Source organism: Gossypium hirsutum, chromosome D10 (genome assembly GCF_007990345.1).
Source record: "Gossypium hirsutum isolate 1008001.06 chromosome D10, Gossypium_hirsutum_v2.1, whole genome shotgun sequence".
Lineage (NCBI taxonomy): Eukaryota > Viridiplantae > Streptophyta > Magnoliopsida > Malvales > Malvaceae > Gossypium > Gossypium hirsutum.
In genome coordinates, this window is record NC_053446.1 from 25,514,219 (window position 1) to 25,536,926 (window position 22,708).

Genomic DNA, 22,708 nt, shown 5'->3' on the forward strand with positions numbered 1-22,708 from the left:
TGACATACACTATATCATGCACATGGCAGACCATACAAAGTATTTGCCATTCACTTTAATAACTAGACCCTAAACCCCATATGAATAACGAATGAAATCAAAAGCTATCATGCATGTTAATAACAAATGAAACCAAAATCTGGCATAAACCTTATGTGAGTGCAACATTTTTCAAATTTTAAATCTAAACAACCCTAAATCAAAATAACCCTAAATCCAAAAAAGTAAAAACCAAATAGAGAAACTTACCAATGACAGTGGATGTAACAACATTAATAGCTTCTTTTCTATTGACCATTGTCGCTAAAAACCAAAAACACTGATAACTTTCCCTTTTTATCTTCTTTTCCCCCCAAATGAAAAATACCAATCAATTTCTAACCCTAAACCTATTAATCAATTTTTGAATTAATTTTCTAACCCTAAACCAACCTTGTTAATCGATTCTCGAATCAATTTCTAACCCAAAATCGTGTTAATTTTTCCTAATCGATTTTCTTTTCCTCCTCCTTTAATCAAAATCAATTTTTGTTTTTTTACTCTAAACCAACCCACCTATTCAAAAATTTTCCCTAAACTCATATCAAACCTTGACCCTTCCACTGCTTCACCAACGCGACAAGTTTACTGGCCACATCAGCGGTCCCATTAAGACAGTAACAGAAAATGTTAATAAGTGGCTCATTTGTTATTTTTTCATAACATTAGTTGTTGTTTTGTTATTTTTTGAAAGTTGAGTGACTGAATTGAAACTTGAGTGGTTATTTTGTTATCTACCACAAAGTTGAGTAACTATTGGTTTAATTTATCCATAATTAAAAGGAAAAAAAATATAACTTCTGAATTATTAACTTCATAGATAATTGAAGGCACAAATTTCTTTTAGGGAACTATTATTTTTTGTTTGCATTTTTTAGTGGTTTAGTCATTTAAATCAAGTATGATTTTCACTTTTTTTATAAGGAAAATTAAGGAAGCATAGAACCAATAGAAAACAAATACTTAAGAAACATTAAAATATGAACTTTTTTTTTTCTCGAAAAAAGTTTATTTTATACATAATAAAGCCTTCAAAGAGTTTACAAGAAAAAAAAAGCAAAAACACCTTAAACAAAACAACATTACTGATACCACACCTAAAAACTTCTCTCACAAACTAGGACACCCCATGGCATGCAACCACACCTTAAACAACATAACAACCAACAAAAGCATATAAAAAAAATCAAAAAGTAGCAACCATGCACTTGAAGGGAAAGATAACTCAACAAAATACAACCAAAAGTAGAATTAAGAACATCCTAAGAATCTTGCGGAGTTATGCCTCACATTTTTTTCGCTTTTCTTCTCCTAGTCAAACTCTATTTTTAGTTTCCCACTGAAACTCTGATTAGTGTAGGTTATTGTAAGATTATTTAACCTATGGATTTAGCCTATAAATAAAACTGTTTCCACCTTAAAAAAATAACCCATTACACATTTAGGTATTAGCTTTTACAAGCTTTCAGAGAATTTTGTGTTTATATTTTGAGGATTATTATTTCGGGTTTCAGGGTTTAGTTTTATCTCTATCTTTTATAATTTTCGTTTTTTCTGTTTTATTGAAATTATCTTTTCCCATGGTTTTTTTCTTCTTTTAGGAGGGGTTTTTCCACGTAAAATATTTGTGTTTGATCTTTTCAATTTCTTCATTATTTTATTTGTTCATTGCTTAACCGATTTTATCCACAACAAATTGGTATTAGAGCTCGTTCGATTTCCACAATCAACCCATTCAGAGATGAAAACAACAAGGTTTGATATTGAAAAGTTCGATGACATTGCAAATTTCGATCTGTGGCAAGTTCAAATAAAAATCTTGAGATAATCCTTATAGAGAAGAAGCCTCCAGACATAGATAAGTCATAATGAGATAGGTTACATAAAAAGGCTTTATCCACGATTCAATTATGTCTAACAAATAATGTGTTACTGAAGGTTTTGATGGAGAAAATGACATTCACCTTATGAAAATGGTTAGACACCCTTTATACGACAAAGTCTCTGGCTAGCCGATTGGTGTTGAAACAACATTTATACACGTTCTGCATGGACGAAAGTGAGCAGCTTAGAGGTCACATCAATCAATTTATAATTATTTTAAATAATTTAAAAAATGTTGAGGTTTAAATTAACAATGAAGATCAGGCTATGCTATTATTGTACTCTTTACCCCATTCATACAAGTCTTTCAAGGAGACCTTGATTTATAGCAGGGATAATCTCTCATTCGAGGATGTGAAGGGTTATCTTTTAAGCAAAGATAAACTCGACAATGAGTTTGGTTCAGATAGCAAGTCAAATAGGCAAGCCTCAATTTTGGTAGCATCAAGGAAGAAAGAGAAGATATGTCACTATTATAAGAAGTTGGTCACTTCAAGTCAGAATGTTACAAGCTGCAAAATAAAATGGTTGCTGAGAGCAACAAGAAAGATTTAGTTGGTGCTAATTTGGCCATTGACAAGGGTGATAATTTCTTGTTGGTGTCAACAAGTGAAAGCTTCGAGCTTATGTTTGAGTAGATCCTGGATTCAAGGTGTTCCATCCATATGTGTCCCAACAGGGGCTGGTTCTCCACATACAGTTTAGTTTAAGGTAGAGTTTTTTTTTTACAAAAATTTGAAGGTAGAGTTGTGCACATGGGAAATGTTTCACCCATTTAGGTAACCGATATTGGCACAGTCCAGATTAGGATGCACGATGTGACAATTAAGACACTTTCAAATGTCAAGCATGTGCCTGACTTAAAGAAAAATCTTATCTCCTTTGGAATTTTGGACACGAAGGGTTGTAGAATTACTATCGAATCAAACGCCATTAAGGTATCCCATGGGGCTCTCGTTTTGATGAACAGTAAAATGATTGACAATCTTTATGTTCTAGAAGGATCAACTGTGACCAGTGAAACAGGATGTCCCTCTTCTATTAAAGATTCGAAGTCAACTTGTTTAAAGTGAAGACAAGTTGGTCGTAGGAGGAAAAAAGATATGATCGTTTCGTACAAGAGAGGTTCTCTTTTGGATGCAAGTTTTGAAAAGATAGGGCACTACATTCATGGAAATTGTACTCGGGTCAGTATTGATTTGACAATGCACAAGTAGAACATTAGAAGTTTATCAGCTTCTAAGCACAACTTCAACTCAGTTAATATCCTGCATAGTTTGAGATAAGCCCGTGGCAGGCTTTGAAAATGAAGGCGTCGTGGAAATATGAGTCAAGGTGGAGATTTGTGGAGTTACGCCTCGCATTTTTTTTGCCTTTTCTTCTCCTAGTCAAACTCTATTTTTAGTTTACCACTTAAAATCTGATTAGTGTAGGTTATTTTAATATGATTTAGCCTACGAATTTATCCTATAAATAGGTCATTATCCACTCTAGAAAAATGACCCATTAAACATTTAGGTATTAGCTTTTACAAGCTTTCAGAGAATTTTGTGTTTACGTTTTAAGGGTTCTTATTTCGGGTTTTGAGGTTTAGTTTTATCTTCATCTTTTTTACTTTTCATTTTTGTAGTTTTAGATAAATTATCTTTTCCTGTGGTTTTTTTATCCTCTTCGAAGGAGGTTTTTCCACGTAAAATATTTATGTTCGATCTTTTTAATTTCTTTATTATTTTATTTGTTAATTGCTTAACCAGGTTTATCCCTAAAAAATCTCACAACCAACGAAATTCCCCACGAATCCAATGCACCATCCATCAAACTATGAAAACCAAGTATTCAAGCACCATCCATCCCCAATAAAATTCTCAAAAAAGACAACATAAAACACTTTCTAATTCTTGGAAAAAAGCTTAAAAACCTTGGAAGCCACTTGGTTAAACACCCTAAGAGAATACAAAATCCGCCATCAAACATAAGCTGTAACACCCCTATCCCGTGACCGTCGCCGGAATAGGTAAGGGGCATTACCGGGCTTGTAACTCATGTCAGAACCGTAAAATTTTGAACTTTTTCTTGAAATAAAGGTCATTCATTTAGATAAGTACCAAGCACAGCCAGGGATAAAATTTAAACTTCTCTAAGTAAACATTCAAAAGATGCCATTTTCGCATGGCTTATATACATTAACCAAAATATTCTTCCGCTACTAGTCTATTTTATACATGCCATAAGATAATCCAAAACATAGCAGTACCAAACAGTGGATAGTGATAGTGTGACTAGCTGCTAACGATCCCCGAGCCTGTAGCTTCGCAATGAGATCTATAAAACAGAGGAAACAGAGTAAACGGAGTAAGCATTACAATGCTTAGTAAGTTTTAAGCAGTGTCAACAGATAACAATCAAATTATAACATAGTTGTTTGTATTTTTATTTCACTCTTCCTTCGGGCATACCATCCCTTTACCGAATATGCACATCTCATCATATACAATAGGCAGATAAACTTTCACATAAAAGTGAGCTCATGTGACATAGATATATCGTATGATTTCACATAACCTCTCACACTGATCCGATGTCACATAATCATAGGAATAGTCTCATAGATTGCTCTCGTATGCATCACATAACTACCTTATGATTTAGTGCAAATCAAGCTCACATATAAACTTGGAGTACATACCTGTTTAACCTTTCGCATTGAATATATTTATAAGCAATTCTTATTACGAAGTCTTACCCGGATATAATCTCCACATGAAGTTATCAGGTCTTACCCGGACAAAATCCCCACACGTAGTCATCGGGTCTTTAGAGCTCGGATATAGTACGAGCACGAAGCTTACGGACATTAATCAGTGATAATATTCTCACATAAAGCCTGCGGGGTTTTAACCCGGATATAGTACTGACACAAATGCCCTTCGGGACTTATCACATTTATACACTTTCACATCCATCACGTTGGCCACTCGGCCCTGTCACATATATACACTTTCACATTCATCACATCGGCCATTAGGCCTTATCACATATATACACTTTCACATTCATCACATCGACCATTTGGCCTTATCACATATATACACTTTCACATTCATCACATCGGCCATTAGGCCTTATCACATATATACACTTTCACATTCATCACATCGGCCATTAGGCCTTATCACATATATACACTTTCACATTCATCACATCGGCCATTAGGCCTTATCACATATATATACACTTTCACATTCATCACATCGGCCATTAGGCCTTATCACATATATATACACTTTCACATTCATCACATCGGCCATTAGGCCTTATCTCATATATGCATGTTCACATCCATCACATAGAATCCTAAATCAAAATATAGATTTTCATGTATTCACATCACAATTATCCAAATATACTTCACATACCACATATACTTTCACGTATACACACTGTCTTGGCTGAATCTACATCTATCATTTTCCAATATCACAATTTAGAATTCACGTATGGGTTTAATCAATAGCTTATGAGCAACTAAAACAAGTTTATCAAGGTTTACAACACAATCTCAAATTCAGCACAAGCTGTTTTTTCTGAGCAATAGTCACTAAATTATTTATAACTGGAGCTACAAAACTCCAAATCACTTTCCGTTAATTTTTTCTGAATATAGACTCGTATATCTTCCATCCATAAAATTTCCAGAATTTTAGGTTTGGCCAATCAATACCAGATTTTTCTTAAAGTTTCCCCTATTTCACTGTTTGACTAATCTGACCACTCTTCACTACGAATCAAATTTCTCATTTTACAGAATTCAAAATGTGTTGTATTTGATTTCATTTGAAACTAGACTCATTAAGGAGTCTAAGCATATAAATTTGATCTTATAACCATTTTTGTACAATTTATAATGATTTTCTAAAAATAGAATAGAGGATTACAGTGTCATTCTGCGCTGTCTCACACAACTTTAAGTATCTCATTATCGGAAATTCCTTTGCTTACATGGTTTCTTTTATAAGAAACTAGACTCATTAAGATTTAATTTCATGTCTCATTCAGCCTCTAATTCAAATCCATAAATTTATGGTGATTTTCTAAAGTCACGTTACTGCTGCTGTCCTAAGCAGACTATTTCAAATTACCCTTAAATTCCCAAGCTCAAACACTTAAGAACTTACCATTTGAGCTTAGAACATATCATGGCCACATCATATCTTATTAAATCAACTCATCATGTCCTATTATAATTGAATTTACTCAACGTTTAATCACTTAAAACTTACCTCTGAAGTGGTCGACGATTAGATATCCACGGCTATTCGTTTACTTTCTCTTTTCCCTTATCCGACTTTGATCCTCTAAGCTTTTGAGCTAAATCAAACAATTTACTTCCCAATCAAACACAATCACACGGCATCCATATACATTTTAGAACCATTCTTAACATATTTACTACTCATTTACAAACGAAATACTCATATCACATTTATAAAACTACCTTTCATAAACACTATGTATAAATATGCATTTCTTCACTATTTACTAAGTCAAGCCAAACCACATGATTTATTAATCGTTAATATATATATACAGCATTAGCAACTTCACTTAAGCTTAAGTATAAAATTTGGTCTTACCAAATTTTGCACATTTTACCAAAATAATAACTACCAATTTTACACATAAGTGCCGAATCAAATAATACCACACTTACAATATCACTTGACTAATGAAATATCCAAAATATCAATCTATCATTTACCAAATTCATAAACCACATATAAGGCACATTTTAAACTCAAGCATGTAACTTAACAACTTAACCATTAGTTGCCGAACCACAAACAAAACATATTCATACGTTAATATCTCAAACCTTACCTTAACAACCAATATGCAAGATATCACATATACATAACTTAGCTTATGAGAACATATGTATTACATCATAAACACATCTTTTACCAATTACCTCACTTAAGCCAAATTTTTATAATCAACCACAAAAAAATATACCACAAATCACACTTCCAAAATGGGCTACTTCCATGGCCGATTATACTTCATCATTAACATATCTCATTTTCGAATCATATAATCAACATTTGTTCAAGACATCAAACCTCTTTAATTTCGGCTATTACTAATATAAACATTCACAAATCATATTCTTAGGAAGACCGATTTCTTTCCATAACACATTCATCATCAATACTTAGATGAAACAATCAAAATCCCTTCCTTTATACCCTAGTCGAATGCTCCAATCATCCATCAAAATTACAAATTTTAGCATGGGCTAAGTAAGAACCATGATTATTTACCTAAAACAAGTTAAAATTTCACAATTTGACATAATATACTAACCTTTTTAATGACTCAAGTGACCAAAAATTCTTCCCCTCCTTTGTTTCTTCTATTCGGCCATGTTGAACAACAAAGAAAGAATTTTGTTTTTCCTCCCCTTTCTCTAGTCACGGCAATGGGGAGTAAAGGGGGAGACAACTTTGGTTTCTCCTCCCACTCACCTCATGTTTTATCATTCTTAATATTTTCTCTTTTTTTTCTTTCTCCATTTCTTTATTACTAACTTTATTTTATTGTTTCCTCCCATGATGCACCAACACAACATGTCTATGACATGTTTTTAGCCATAACATCTTGTCCACCCATGCTCATGGCCGGCCACTACATATTAGGGGGGGAAATTGACATGCAAGTCCTCCCTTTTGATTACATGCACTATTAGGTCCTTGTAGATTAGCCTATCACATTTCAAAAATGTCACCCATAAGTCCTTTTGACTAAATTCACATGCAATTTACTAAATCGAAGCCTAAAACTTTCACACCTTCATAATCACATATTTTAGACAATAAATATCACATTCAAATAATTTGGTGACTCGGTTTAGCGGTCCCGAAACCGCTTTCCGACTAGGGTCATTTTAGGGCTGTCACATAAGCACCATAGAAAAAAATGAATGTTGAAATCGAGAAGGATTCCCTTTTCTTAAGCAACACAACATCCTCAAAAATCAATATGAAAATCAAACAACCAAAAAGGGACAGAACACACAATCCTCAAATTAAAGACTTAAGCACCAAGGTAGTGATAAAAGGAAATTTACCAAAACCACACAAAAACATAATTAATTACAGCTTAAAATTTGCATGGTAGAAAACTTGAACGTACGCCCTTGCTCGACTTGATCTTCGAATCTAAGTTACAAGATGACACATTCATTGCTGGAACATATTCAGTTAATTATGATATATATTCTATCGATTCAACACTTTATATCGACCAATATGATCTTTACATCATTATATTATAATATATAATCTTATTCGGGGGTTTATAAGAGCTTATGAAAGCTCTTTTGATAATTCGTGATCATTTGAGGACTAAAATGTAAAGTTTCCAAACTTTACTTGTAACACCCTATATCTGACTCGATCGTCAAGTCCGAGTTACTGTTTGTCACATTTGTTGCCAGAGCAACTACAACCAAAATAAACACACTCTCATACCATTTGATATACAAATATGATTATCATTAACATATAATGTGGTAAATCATCATTCCCGGGCCTTATACGCACCTATGAAAGCTTTAAAGATAACTCGGGATAGAAATAGAACCAAATTGTAAAGAATTCAAAGTACAAATTCGATGTCGCAACGTGAAGGTGTTCCTTGTCGCGGTGTGACATGCTGTTTTTGCCTCGTTAAGGCGGGGGGTTCCTTCTCTGATCGTGTCCTAGAATTCAAAGCTCTTTGCGAAGACATACATTCGATGTCACAACATGACAACCTATTTTTACAATTTTCTAATGGTTGTCAACTTGCAATTTCCAACCGTGTTTCTCAACACATTTAAACATTAACCAGCCAATATTTGCAACTATATAGCATCAATTCCTGCAACTCAATACCTTAACACCTACAAGTCATTTACCTAATGGAAGCCATTTAAATAAATTATACACTTACCTATTCCACCAAGTTTATGTATATATTTGCAACATTTCCAACCATTTCAAACTACCTTTAACTCCATTACAAGCTATATACATATAACCAAATTCTAACATTAACCATTAAACCATAAGTGCATATATGCATAACTTTATATACCAAATTTGACTCAACTTAGGTAGCCATAAGAGATTTATACAAAGATTTCAAGTCTGAGATGTTGACTGGATGCTGAAATTGATGTTGGGATCTCGTTTGGAACCTAATGTGCGCATGGAAAAAAATAAATGGCATGCTAAGTGATAAAACTTAATGGTATTTCTGTAATTCAAGTGTATTGTTCAACTAATTAATATACCAAATTGTAACATAAACTTAGCGATCAATTTGGTTATTTCATATATTACTTTCTAGCACATATCTAACCATTTTCCATATATTTCACTTCACCCATACTTGATCATTTCATATCACCATTTGTAAACATATACTTATATATATATACATTCATTAATTTACATATTCAATTCATCTCATCAATTCAGTCATTTTTGAATCTATTGGCTTGTAAACACTCAATTGCCCTAAGGCTTTGTTCAACCAATTCGCATGGTCTTTCACATGCTATCAAATATCACAATTCATATGTGAGAACTATACCAAAACAATTCATATATCATTTCAATCTACCATATAGCCAAGCCAAATCATGTTTATATAATCCTATTGACCTTACTCAGACTTCAAAATGGATGTACAAATTAATCAACCTGTATTCCAATCTGGCACTGTAGTGCATTATTAGATAAATCAAAAGAAATATACTAGCACACACAGTGCATCATTGGGTAAACCGAAGCAATTATGTTTGAACGTAAGTGTGTAACATGTCACACCCGAATCTGCTTATGAACCCTAATTTATATGAATTTTTGGACTAAATTGAACTCACTTAGTCTATTCACCAAATTGAACAAAAAGTTCATATTTTAAGTCTTTTTCTTCTATTACATGAGTCTCCTGATCAATACAAGATGACAACTATATTAGAACCCAACTGAGACCATTCATTATCACAAAAACCATGATTTTTTTTGCATGCAAAGACCATTGAATGATTGTCTATTACTTTACCCAAAAACAAAATAGAACCAAAAATTTATTGAAATCCTTAACTACCTTCTTTCTCTTAAATTTGCTAATACAGAGATATTAGAAAACTTACTAGGATGCAAGATTTCTGTCACACCCTAAATCTGGTAGACCTGATTTGAAGGTGTGCAGATGTGAAGATACATGTTTGGCGTAGTGTAGTCCACCCATTTGTAGTTTTTGGCGAATAAGAATGTGGTATAAGGTGCCCATCGTGTAAGTAATTAAAGATTCTATCTCGGGTTATTATGGTATTTAAGAAAAGAATGTGTCAAGCAAAGAGTAAGCTTGTTAAGAGTTAGTACCAAATGTATAGTGCACCTAGTTGCCTGAACACTGTGCTAATTGGGTTTGCAATGTGATCTGGTTAGGAACTAACTAGATTGACTGGTCAAACATCATTTGTGCAGGATTTTCATTTATGTTTCTCTAGGATCTAGTAGGCCATTTATTGAGACAAATTTTGGTTACCATTGACACTTGTCAAGTTCCACTAAAAGAAACTGAGGGTATATATATAGTGACAAGAGTTCTTCAGGTGGTTTTTATTTTTGGAAAATAATATTATCTAGTTCTTTTTCCTTATTAAGATGGAGCTATGGTTTTTGAGTTAACCAGTGGACATTTCACCTCCTGGTAAGTCTAATAGCTTTGCATGTTTAGTTTTTGAAAGAATAAGACTGTTAAAAAGCTTATGAATAGTAGGTTGTGAATACAATGCCGTGCATGGGGATTTTCTATGATTGAGATGTTAGCAATTTGTATGTAAATGGATTTTAATGGGGATTTTATGCTCCTTAAGCAATTGTTGCTACTAGTTTGAGTTTTGAGCTTCAAGTTACACTTTAACTGAGTCTCGGGTGAGTCTCCATTCTGGCTCTTACATGTACACTGTCAAGTAGAGATATGCATAATGATAACTGGTAAGTGTGTGAAGCTTAGTAAATGTGCTGCATATGCAATAATGATATGTATGAAGTATTTTCTGAATGAAAAGTTGAGTGTTAAGTATGTAGGTAAATTTGGGTAAGTAACTTCTAAGTAAAACATCCGTTATGATAAAACTAGCTCCTAATTGAGAAGTGGGACTGTGAACAGTGAGTAGGGTTCTTTTCCTTCAACTAATCATAAGCATGTTGATTGGTATTCTTCAGTTCAGCCATGACATCCTTAAAATCCCTTAGAGTGCTTGTTTTGGCAGCTTTCCAAAGCAAATCTTTCAATTCATTTGTTCAAAAACCAACTTTCTTGAAATTGGCATGTAGGTGTCTAACACAATTTCTTGTTTCAGCATTAGGAAACAACATATATATTGCTTCTAAAAGTCCCTGCAAATAGAAAAAAAAAACAAATTAATTCTTTGACATAGAATAAACCCTAAAAAGAAACAACATAAAACAAAATAGAAAAAATAGAGTTTTACCTTTTGTTTATCATACATGAAAGATATCTAGTATGAGCTCACAATTTCCAAGTCTAGTGTGAGAAACTCTAAGAACCAGAGCCATGATGCTTGGTTTTCAGTTTTGATAGTAGCATATGCAATAGGATAGATGTCATTATTTGCATCTATCCCAAAAATTTCCAATATATTGGGTTGAAATTTGAGTTTTGGAATTATATGGTATCGGAGCTATTTATCAACTTAGGTGTTATTGTGTTTTGTAATAAAGATGTGTGGAATTCTTCTAAATGATTTGGATAGTTCATTATCAGTAGGAGAATGTGTTGGGTTTTGAACTAGGATATGGTTTGATTGGTAGGCTGATATTACAAAGTCCACATGGGAATCCACCAAATGTGAGTTCAGATAGTAAGTATCCGCCAAGGATTAATATCTATGAACGACCATTCTGTGAAAAATATTAAGTGTTGGTTTGAAGAGAAAATCCGTAAGAAGTGGGTTCTGTAGAGATATTCCTTTGGAAAGTATTTTTTTGTTCTAAAGGGATAAACGTAATAAAATATTGTCTGGTAAGATCTGAAGTCAGCGAAGTAGTAAAGTGAAAGCTGATACATTAAGTATGGTAGTTGGCCTATAAGTGAAAGTACAATGTTATGAAAGTGTCCACCCAAAACAAAAATGATATGTTAAGTATGGAAACTGGTGTATAGGCATATATCCAATATTGTGAAAGTACCCGCCAAGATATTCCGTATTAAAGTTCACTAGTTCTCTTGAACTTACAAGTATTTGTTCTTATTTTAGGTGTTGATGTATGAATGAATGCACCAGGAAGGACAATCCATGAATGCTCCAAAGAAACGGTGAGTTGGGATATTATGCATACAGGGAATGTCTTAGGAGTAGGGTGTATAGTAAACCAAGCCTTAAAGAGTCTATTGTGAACAAACCCTTGAGTTGTAATGCTTTTGTGTTATTTTTAAGAGTTTGTTGAATTCATTGAGTACTCTCTTTATTTCTTTTGAAAACCTTTATTAAAATAAAATGAAGTATGCCAAAAAAAATATATGTCAATTGTTTATGAATTTATACTAAGTGTTTGTGTGTTGTAACATCCAATATCCAGACTCAATAAATTGGGACAGGTTGAGGGTGTTGCAATTAACTTGGTATAAGAGCTTTCGATTTAGTTGATCCTCTTGTAGTTAAGTGAGAGTTAGTCTTGAATGCATAGTACGCCAAACCTGATTTAGTCTCTCAAGTATGTTGAAACTTTTGTTTGTATGAAGGATACATTGTTATAATTGTAATATTGTGATAAGAAAGACAAAGGGAGAACAAAATGATAGTTTTATTAATATTGTGATAAGAAAGACAAATGGAGAACAAAATGATAGTTTTATTAAAAAGATTGAAAAGATATTACAGAAATAATGAAAAGAAAAGGTAGAAGGCAAAAGAAAAACAAAATTTAGTTCCCTTCCCCAGTGTGTTGGTCAGTGGTTTTAGTAAAGACCTCTTCTATTTGAGGACATTCCTCAAAAGCCTTCTCCAAGTCAATAGAGTTGTTCAGGTCATTTTCTTTATTCTCTACTTCGAGCATAGTGAGAATGAAAAAGCCAACTGATTACTTCCACTTCTTTAAACATTTTTCCTAGTCTTCGCTCTCAAGGTTATAAACTTTGAAATTCAGTGACTCAATAAAGATCTTTAAAAGGCAGTTAAAATCTACCTGACTTAGATTCATAGGACCCAAAACCACTTGAATGTGGAGAACCAGGTTGGACCTCAGTTTTGGCAGAGCCGCAGTTTGATTTTTCTTGGTATTCTCTTGATATTTCCTTAAAGCTTCTTCAATGGATTGCCTTAGAGATTCCAACTCTGCTCTATGGCGTTGTTCTTGAGCCCTAGATTTTTCGTTCCAAGAGAAAACTTAGGCTTTCAACTGATTTTTCTCTTCCTCTATTTGTTTGGCTTAGGCTTCAGATGTTGGAAAAATTCCTATTTGAAAACAGTTTTCTTGCAGAGTGAAATATTAAAATTTTAAAAATTGACTCGGTATGTGATATTTATAGTAATAAAGAATTCATACATGTATTTTAGGATAAACGGATCCTTGATTTTTTTTGGCTTTCAACCAAATGATATTCTTCGATGTTTTCATACCACGAAATGCTTCGAGTGTGGGCTCAAACCAATTGAATGAAAACACAGAACTAATTTTTTTTCCTTTTGGGGTGAAAATGAAAATTCTCTCTTCTTTAATAGAAACCAGTAAAATCTTTATTCTGAAAAATATGTTTATTAGTTAAGAATAAATTCTCTCTATTTTTGGCAGAATAACAATCTCTCAAATGTTGTGTAAATAGCTCTATCAGTACCATTTATTTATAGGAAGAAAAGGTAGAACCCTTGTAGAGTTGTAGAAGTTTATTTTAAATAGAAAAACAACATCTTACATAGAGTAAAAGAGTGGTGAAAAAATCACCGTTGTATTTCTACTAGGGTTGCCGCCCCCTTCATATTATATGAGGGGTTTTGGGCTTCTCTCACATCGGGTCCAATTATGAGTACTTCTTGGCTCTTTTTGACCTAGTACTCTGTAATATGATCCAATCCGATTCAAATTTTCTATTTCTCAAAATAAAATTTAATATCTACATATTAAATAATGCTCTCACCCCAATTTTAACCCTATAAAATTTTGATAATTTTACCTCCGGTAAAATTTTGATAATTTTACCCCTGGTAAAATTTCGAGAAAATTCGTTCAACATGTCACAACTCAACATGCTCACTATGAACGAATGATTTATTTTCATTTTTGGGCTTCAAAACAGTATAAAAACATAAACTCATTCTTTCATCATTGTTTAAGTAATCCCATATAGGATTGCAAGTTAATTTTAATTTTAATTTTAATTTCCATTTTCATTTTTGGAAACCTACATTCATTTCCAAATGATTTCATTTCTCCATTTTGGAGAAAACCATAATCATTCCTAAATGTTTCTCATTTCTCTTTTTCTATTCATTTTGTTCATTTTTATTCAAATAGACAATTCATTTCTGGTTTCAACGAGCTAGCGAAGGGACCAATTGGATATATAAAGTTGAAACTCAAATAAGTTTCAAATTTTTTCCTATTAATTATAAACTCATTTAGTCACGAAGTCATTCAATTCTAGTATCAGGACTGAGCTCTCCTCAATGATATACCATTACGAAATCAACTACTTAGTTCTCGTAAAATGACCTTGTCATTAGTGTGTTACCCCAATAGGATATCCTTGATCTCTTTCGGAAAGTATCCGTTCTCCTAATATGATCCTATTTTATCTCATGGTAACCGTTACATCTTTCTTCATGAAAAGTCAATCACTATCAAATAGTGATTAAGTCATCCATCACAAAGACGGACGACCTGTGGCCACATTTACTTTTCATCAACCATGTAATGCCAATAAGAGGATATCATTTACCCATGTTTTGGGCTATGAATTCCACTATTGTGAATGATGCTACACACTACAGAAGGTGTACTCCCAACACACTAGCTTTCGGTTTCTTATCTATTTGAACTCAGGTTTTTATTTACATCAAAATGTACGAATCACACATACATAGTCTGCCATTCACTTAGGATTTAGGTATGTCACACTATGAATGTCACAAGTGAATAAATCCATAAACAGATTCTTGATCTATTCTACTTGGGTCTTGTTCAATATACTGCCAGTCCAGTCAGTCACATCCATGTCTCTATCTTTAAGGAGTCTTTCGCTCTGATGTCCAAGATAAGACATCTCCCCAATTGGACTTGATAGATGACATATTAATCACTCAATTGGTTTTCTCACTTTCAATTAGACAAAGGACATGTTTAGGTTGTCTACTAATACAAGCTATCTTTTCATATTATGATTCAACCACATAATACTGCTTAGTATTAGTTAAACATTAGACAACTAATAAGCAACATTTGCTTCTATTTTGCTTTGCGTGCAAAAACCATGTGAGAAAAATAATAAAAAGTATATTAATTTAATCAATGAATTTGTTTTATTAACCAATTTGATCAAAAAATTTACAAGTGTATCTTGACAAATATAATACACTTAGGGCATTAGATCCAACATCGGAATCTTCGTATTTTGCTTTCCAAGTGTTGATGGTGGACTACAGCTTCTTGTTTTGATTAATAGCGTTTTCATAGGATTGTCATAGTTGAGCCAAGGTTTGCACACCAGATTGCACAACCTCTTTAAAGCTCAATAATTTGACATTATTTTGATTACATGTCTCCTAAAGATCCCAACTCATGATCGTATATTTAGCCGCCAAAATTTGGGAAGACCCCGCCAACAAGGAGAGTGGGGATCGTCAAGGATTTGAAGTGACAGAGTAGAGGAAAACTTCTTTCATTTATTGAGGCAAGTTGTTATTCAGATTCTTTTGCACAATGCTAAGAGAAAAGGGGTATTGTCTCAGTTTGAAAATGTCCAACCATGGCAAAAGATGTTCGATTTTGCCAGAAGGGGTTGAGTTTGGTAAAGAATCAAGAAAAGCTTCTAGTTGACTTGGGCAAATTGGTTCAAGAGTAGTCTCAGCTACGGGAGGGTCTACAGCATGTGTTTGAGAGTTTGCAGAATTGGTGGAACCAATTAGTATTACAGATGAAGAGGTAATATCTTCCTCACACAAGTTAGAGTACTTGCATTTTGGCACCCCACTCTCAATGATATCGACATTGGTTTAATGACAAAAACTTGGAAGCAAAGATTTCATGTGTGGTTGTACGAGGCCTAGCCTATCTGTAGCTTCCACTGATAATATCTCATAGACGCACTCTTATTAGTATTGGTCTCTTGGAGAATTAATCTTTGTGGATTCCTTTGGAGTTAACTTTTTTCGATAAGATCTCTTCAAGTACATCCGCAATTAGAGCTTATTCTGACGAATTTCTAGTGGATGGATCTTCCTCTTCGACCACATGGTTGGACATCGATGTTCCATACAATATCTTAGACAAGGGACTCTATTGAATAAACCATTCATCCATTCCAACAGTATATAGGAATACTCTCATATTGTCCCCAACATGGCCATGGCAGGCTTTCCTATATAATATGACTTCCTTACAGTTACCAACGAACTTATTCTTGGCGGACCAATAGAATTAGGTTTGGATATTCGAACAATTCTACTCACTTCCATTAGATTAAATTCTGTAACTACGAAAGATATAAAAATGTAAAGAAAGAGCCGATGGACCATCATAACATGTATCCGTCTCATTTTATTTTCTAGCATAAGCACAATGGCCTTTTCAAAGTAATAGATCACCTGGTTGAGAACTCTTACAAACAGACATATTGTGGAATCATATTTACACAATACTTCTAGTGAACTTCCTTCATAGAAAAGGTCTGGGCAAACTTTCCCAATTTTAGAAAATCGTCAAGAAATTTGGCATTAGAGAGTCCTGGTAGACTTCCACAGTTAGGATCGTCCTGATGGACTTCCACATTAGATCGTCATGACAGAATTCCACATTAAGGGTAATGCCATGGCCATGGATTTCCATATGTCCCATTAAGGGCACTCATACGTCCCTTGAGGGGATCTCAAATGTCCTATAATGGGATCTAATACGCCCCACACAAGGGGATCTCATATATGGGTACGCTCCTCCTGGCTCAATCCAACCGAACCTCCCTTAAAGCCACATACATTTTCATGCATACATACACAAAATCTGCCAATAAAGGCTATGAAACATATAACATATAACTTGCCAAACATGCCATTAAAATCATAATTATTACCCACTAATTATCACTTTAATACGTAATAATGCATTACACCAAACAACTTGTTTGTTCAACATGGCTAGCTCACAATCATTGGTACATTACATACCACACTGCTTGCAAACACCAAACACGATTACTTCACCATAACATACTCATAGTTTAGTTATAAAATAATTCATCATTCACTTAACACTTAAACAACTTCACCAAACTGAACAAAAATATCCATTTACTAGATGAGTTCTAGAACTCACCAGGGTGCCGTCATGAATTCCATATTCTAAGTCTTTTTCCCTTCCTACATGAGCCTCGTTATCAATACAACATGACAACCATATTAGAATCCAACCGAGAACATTCATTATCACAAAAACCATATTTTTTTACGAGTGTAAAGGCCATTGAATGATTATCTGCCACTTTACCCCAAAATAAAACAAAACCAATAATTTACTTAAACCCTTAACTATCTTCTTTTTCTTGAATCTGCTAATGTATGGAGATTAGAAAACTTATGGTATGCAAGATTTCAAATTTCTAAGACTAAAGCCTTAGTCTCTCCTCTTCATGCATGAACATTCTTCAATATTTCTCTCTTCCATGGCAAACTAGAGAGAAGAAAAAGAAAAGAAAAACAAAAGAATCATCCATGGAGAAGAATGCTTCTCCAATATATATAGTCCTTTCAAACCTTATCACCAAAACCAATTCACAGCCACCTGGAAATACCTTAATTATCATGTCTCCCACTAATATATACTTAGTTCAATACTAACGGGACAATGGTTGCAACCCAACCTTTTCCAAAATCAGCCTTCTCACTAACCTTAATTAAAAAAAAGAAAACACCAATTTAGAAAAATTTTCAATTAAATCCGCTAATCCACCTTGCAACTCAAGACTTCAAGAATCTAGGTGTGACAAAGTGCACCATCAGATATACCGAAGCAATTTTACTGGCACACACAGTGCATTTTCGAATGTACGAAAGTAATTATATTGGCACACACACAAAGCACCATCAATATATCCAATATACCAAAGTAATTATACTCGCACACTAATCCATACAAGCTTTTCAATTTATTCAACTTAGTCCTTAAACCCGGGACAAACGTAACTTTTGATTTAAACCCTTGAATTAAAATTTGATTTCACAATTTCTCATCAGGGACCTCCTATTTCTTATTTCTACTTCAATTTTACATTTTATCCAATTTAGTCCTTTTGTACAAAACTAACAATTAAACTTTACAATCTAGTCCTTTTTCATACCTAAGCTTAAAATCTATCAATTTAACACCAAAATATTTAAGAAATCAATAATGAAAACTTCTTAAAACATTAGCATTGTTACAAATTGGTATATAAACTAGTGAAATCAAGCTTTCATGATCTAAAAAACATAAAAAAAACTACAAGAAAAGGACTTAATTGCACATACCAAGTCATAGCTAAAGCCTAAAACCCTTGGGATGTTGTCTTCCTTTCTTTTGCTTTGAAGGTTTGATCATGGAAGATGACAAAAAAGAATACATTTTATACTTAATTAAAATTAAATTATAATTTTAACATTAATAATATTCAAAGAATTTTATCTTACCCTCCACCAAAATATTTTAAAATAGGTATATTTTCTATTTTATTGCTTTGTGTAATTGGTTTTTAAGCCCCTAAGCCTTTGGCAAATTAAAAACCTACAGCGGTAAGAGTTTTACAATTTAGTCCTTGTACCTGAATTCAACAATTAAATAGACAAAATTGAAGGACCAAACTTTAATATTCTTTTATACTAAATCTTTAAATATATTAATTTAATATTTACGAACTCGATTTATAGAAACAATGTCCCAAAATCAAAATTTTCAACACCATTGACTTTCAGATCGTTACATTACTGAGTTGGCATCGTGATATTAGATGTGCAATGTTGCAACAATGAAAAAAGTGAGTTGACATCGCAACACTGAAAACTGGTGCCGTGACTTTATAGGTAGAATACTACAAGTTCATATTCCTTTTGGTTTCAACCTATCATTCAACATAGTATGACGATTTTTATGACCTATAATGGCAAACATCACAAAATAAAGGTTCATCCTAATTTCATCAATTCATCATATCATGCCAACTTATGCAATTAAAGCTTATTAAACCTTTGAAACCAAGTGTTCAAATAGACTCATGAACAAAAACAAGGGATAATTAGGTCATTTACAAACCTTAGTACACAAATCCAACCATTAAAATTTACATTATATATGACCATTTACATAAAAAAAAGGACTTTATATACATGCCACAATGTTAGGTACCAAAATGAACATACTTTTCTAGACTTGATGATAATGTGATATCCACTGATTTGACTTTGAGAGCTTTGCAATCTAGGGATCTACATGAGAGGAATACAACAATAGGTAAGCATTCAATGCTTAGTAAGTCCTAATGGAATTTACAACACTTACCTTGTATTAGACATTATAACATGTCCCAAAAACATTGTCAAATTGTACCAATTCATATAAGTTCATTACATCTCATATGCTACCATCAAACTACTAATTTATACCATTATAATTTTAACCACATACCATATTATCTTATCAAATTCGGTTCATTTTCATTTCCTAATTTCAAGATTAAATTTTAACAATTTTTCCAATAGAACCCTAATAAAATGGGCTCAAACATGTGGGTGAACCAAACCTCACCAAGATAGCTCATCTGAGCATAAACTACACCTCACCAAGGCACTGAAGTGCTAAGAATCAAATATATTTACGTATTCAAATACATCCCTCCACCACGCCAAGGTCTCCTTAAAGACAATAAGTACTTGGTAATCCACAACAAATGTTTGATCCCTTAATAACATATAACAATCTCCACATCGTCAACTAACTTATACACAAGTGCGTATATGACCCTTTTGGCATACCAATTGTATCTTGTCCTTTTACTAAGTTCACATAGGCATCAACCATCCGTATTTACATACACATAACCTGTGACTATCACATATCAATTTTCGAATTCCTTCGATTGAATCTAAACATAAATCATACATACATTTTACGATACATTTTAAGATCTTTTATCATTATTCTAGTTACAATCAATAGATATATCATCAAACACTTATCCCAATTCTTCTCAATTCAATTGCATTTTCTAGCCAAGTATGCCAATTTCCATCAAAATCTCAACTTAAGTTCAAACATGGATAAAATGAAAATAAACACAAGCATACCTATTAAACAAGGAAGGGTAGTAAGTTCCATAAGCAATTACCTTACAAAACACAAAACAAGTATATTTCTCAAGGCCTATTCCACAATTTTAACTTTTCTTCTACAAGTTCCATTTTTATCCAATTTTGATTCTATACAAATATATATTCACCAATCAATAGCATATATTAACACATAATAGTCATTCAATGGCTTAAAAAATGCCATGAGATGCATGATCCTAATTAATCCCCTTTTTGAAAATACACATATTTTTCATTTTATTCAATTTAGTCCCTAAAGTCGGGATAAGCATATCTTTCGATTCCTAACTTCAGATCAAAACCCAATTTCACATTCTTTCATTAGGGAACCTATAATTTCTATTTTTAGCATAATTTCATGATAATTTTTACATTTATTCAATTTGGTCCTTAATATTTAATAAACAAGCTTAACTAACTTTACAATTTAGTTCTTATCATGACCTAAACTCAATATCTGTTAATTCTAAGCCTAATTAATCAATTTATCAATAATGACAACTTGCTAGAAACTCAAAGTTTGGACAAGTTGATACATGGGCTAGCTAAATCAAGCTTCCATGATCATAAATCTATAAAAATTACAAGAAAAACAAGGGCTTAGTTACCTTGTCTATTTGAAGGTCAAATGTAAGAAGAAATTTTTAAAGGTTTTCTTGTTTCTCAACTATGGTAGAGAATGGAGAGAATGGAGAATATGGTAAAATTCCACTAACTTTCTTATTTATACCTTAATTAGTCATTAGTTAATCTAGTTTAATTAACTTAATCATGGTTTTATTACCATAATGTAACAACTTGATTTTTTTGGTGCCAAAAAAGGCAATTTTGGAACCCAATTTCTATAAACCATGTTCGTAAATATTAAATATGAATATTTACGGAGTTGGTATAATAGTTTATTGAAGTTTGGTTCGATAGTTTTTTTGAATTAATTGTTTAATTAGCGTACAATGACTAAATTGTAAAAGTTCTATAGCTATAGGTTTTTAATTGGTCAAAGACTTAGGGACTTAATTTGCAATTGATCAAATGTCTAAAATGACAATTAAACCATTTTATAACATGTGTTGTGGAATATGATGGAAGGTTCCACTTAAAATGATTAATGATGAATTAGGTTAATTAATTAAACTTAAGTTAGTTAAACCAAATTAATTATGAATTAATCAAACTATATAAGTTAATTTTAATGCAAAAAGATGCCATTTTTTTCTCCATCTTCTTGTCAGAAATTGAAAGAAAGAAAACCTAGGAAGCTTTTGATGTTCAACCTTTCAATTGGGAAGCTTAATTAAGTCATTTCCTTGTAAATTTTATGTTTTTGATGTCATGAGAGCTTGACTTAGCTAGCCCATGTATCAATTTGCAAAATTGTTAAAGTTTTTGAAAGTTCCTATTATTAATTTCTTGAAGAAATTGGTGTTTAATTAATATATTTTAAGCTTAGATTATGAAAAAGGACTAGATTGAAAAGTTTAACCATTATTTTTGCATATAGGAACTAAAGTGAATAAAATGTAATTTTTTTGTGAAATTTCGGTATAAATAGAAAGTAGAGGGTCCTTAAGGGATGTAATTGTAATAAAATTTTAAATCGAAGCTCAAAATTGAAAGATACTTTTATTTCAGTTTTAGAGACAAATTGAATAAAATGTAAAACTTTAGGTGTATCAAAAAATGAAACTATATGCATGTCATGACATAGTGTATATTGATGAATTGAATGAAATAATTATATAAATCAAGAATTGGAACAAACTAGAGATAATCGAGGAAAAGCTAAAACTGTCGATTAGTCTTTGAATATTCAATTTGGTTGTTATTTTGATTAGGTAAGAGATAGGAGTTGAAACCACCAAATATAAATTCCTACGACAAAATAACAGTAATTAGCAATATAGAGCAGTAGGGTCGAATCCATAGGGATTGGATATCTAATTTCGCCTTTTTTCGTAACCAGAATCGTTGTTGCGGTCACAGTCGTCCCACAACCTATGCATAGAAATGCTCAAAATAAAAATAAAAATGGGGAGATAGATTCGAAAATGCAAAAAATAAAAATAAAATAAATGGATAAATAAAATATTTTTTAAGCTTAGCGTTAGCCTCAGTGTACTCCAATCTTGAATCTATCCTTGAAATAGATATTCCCTT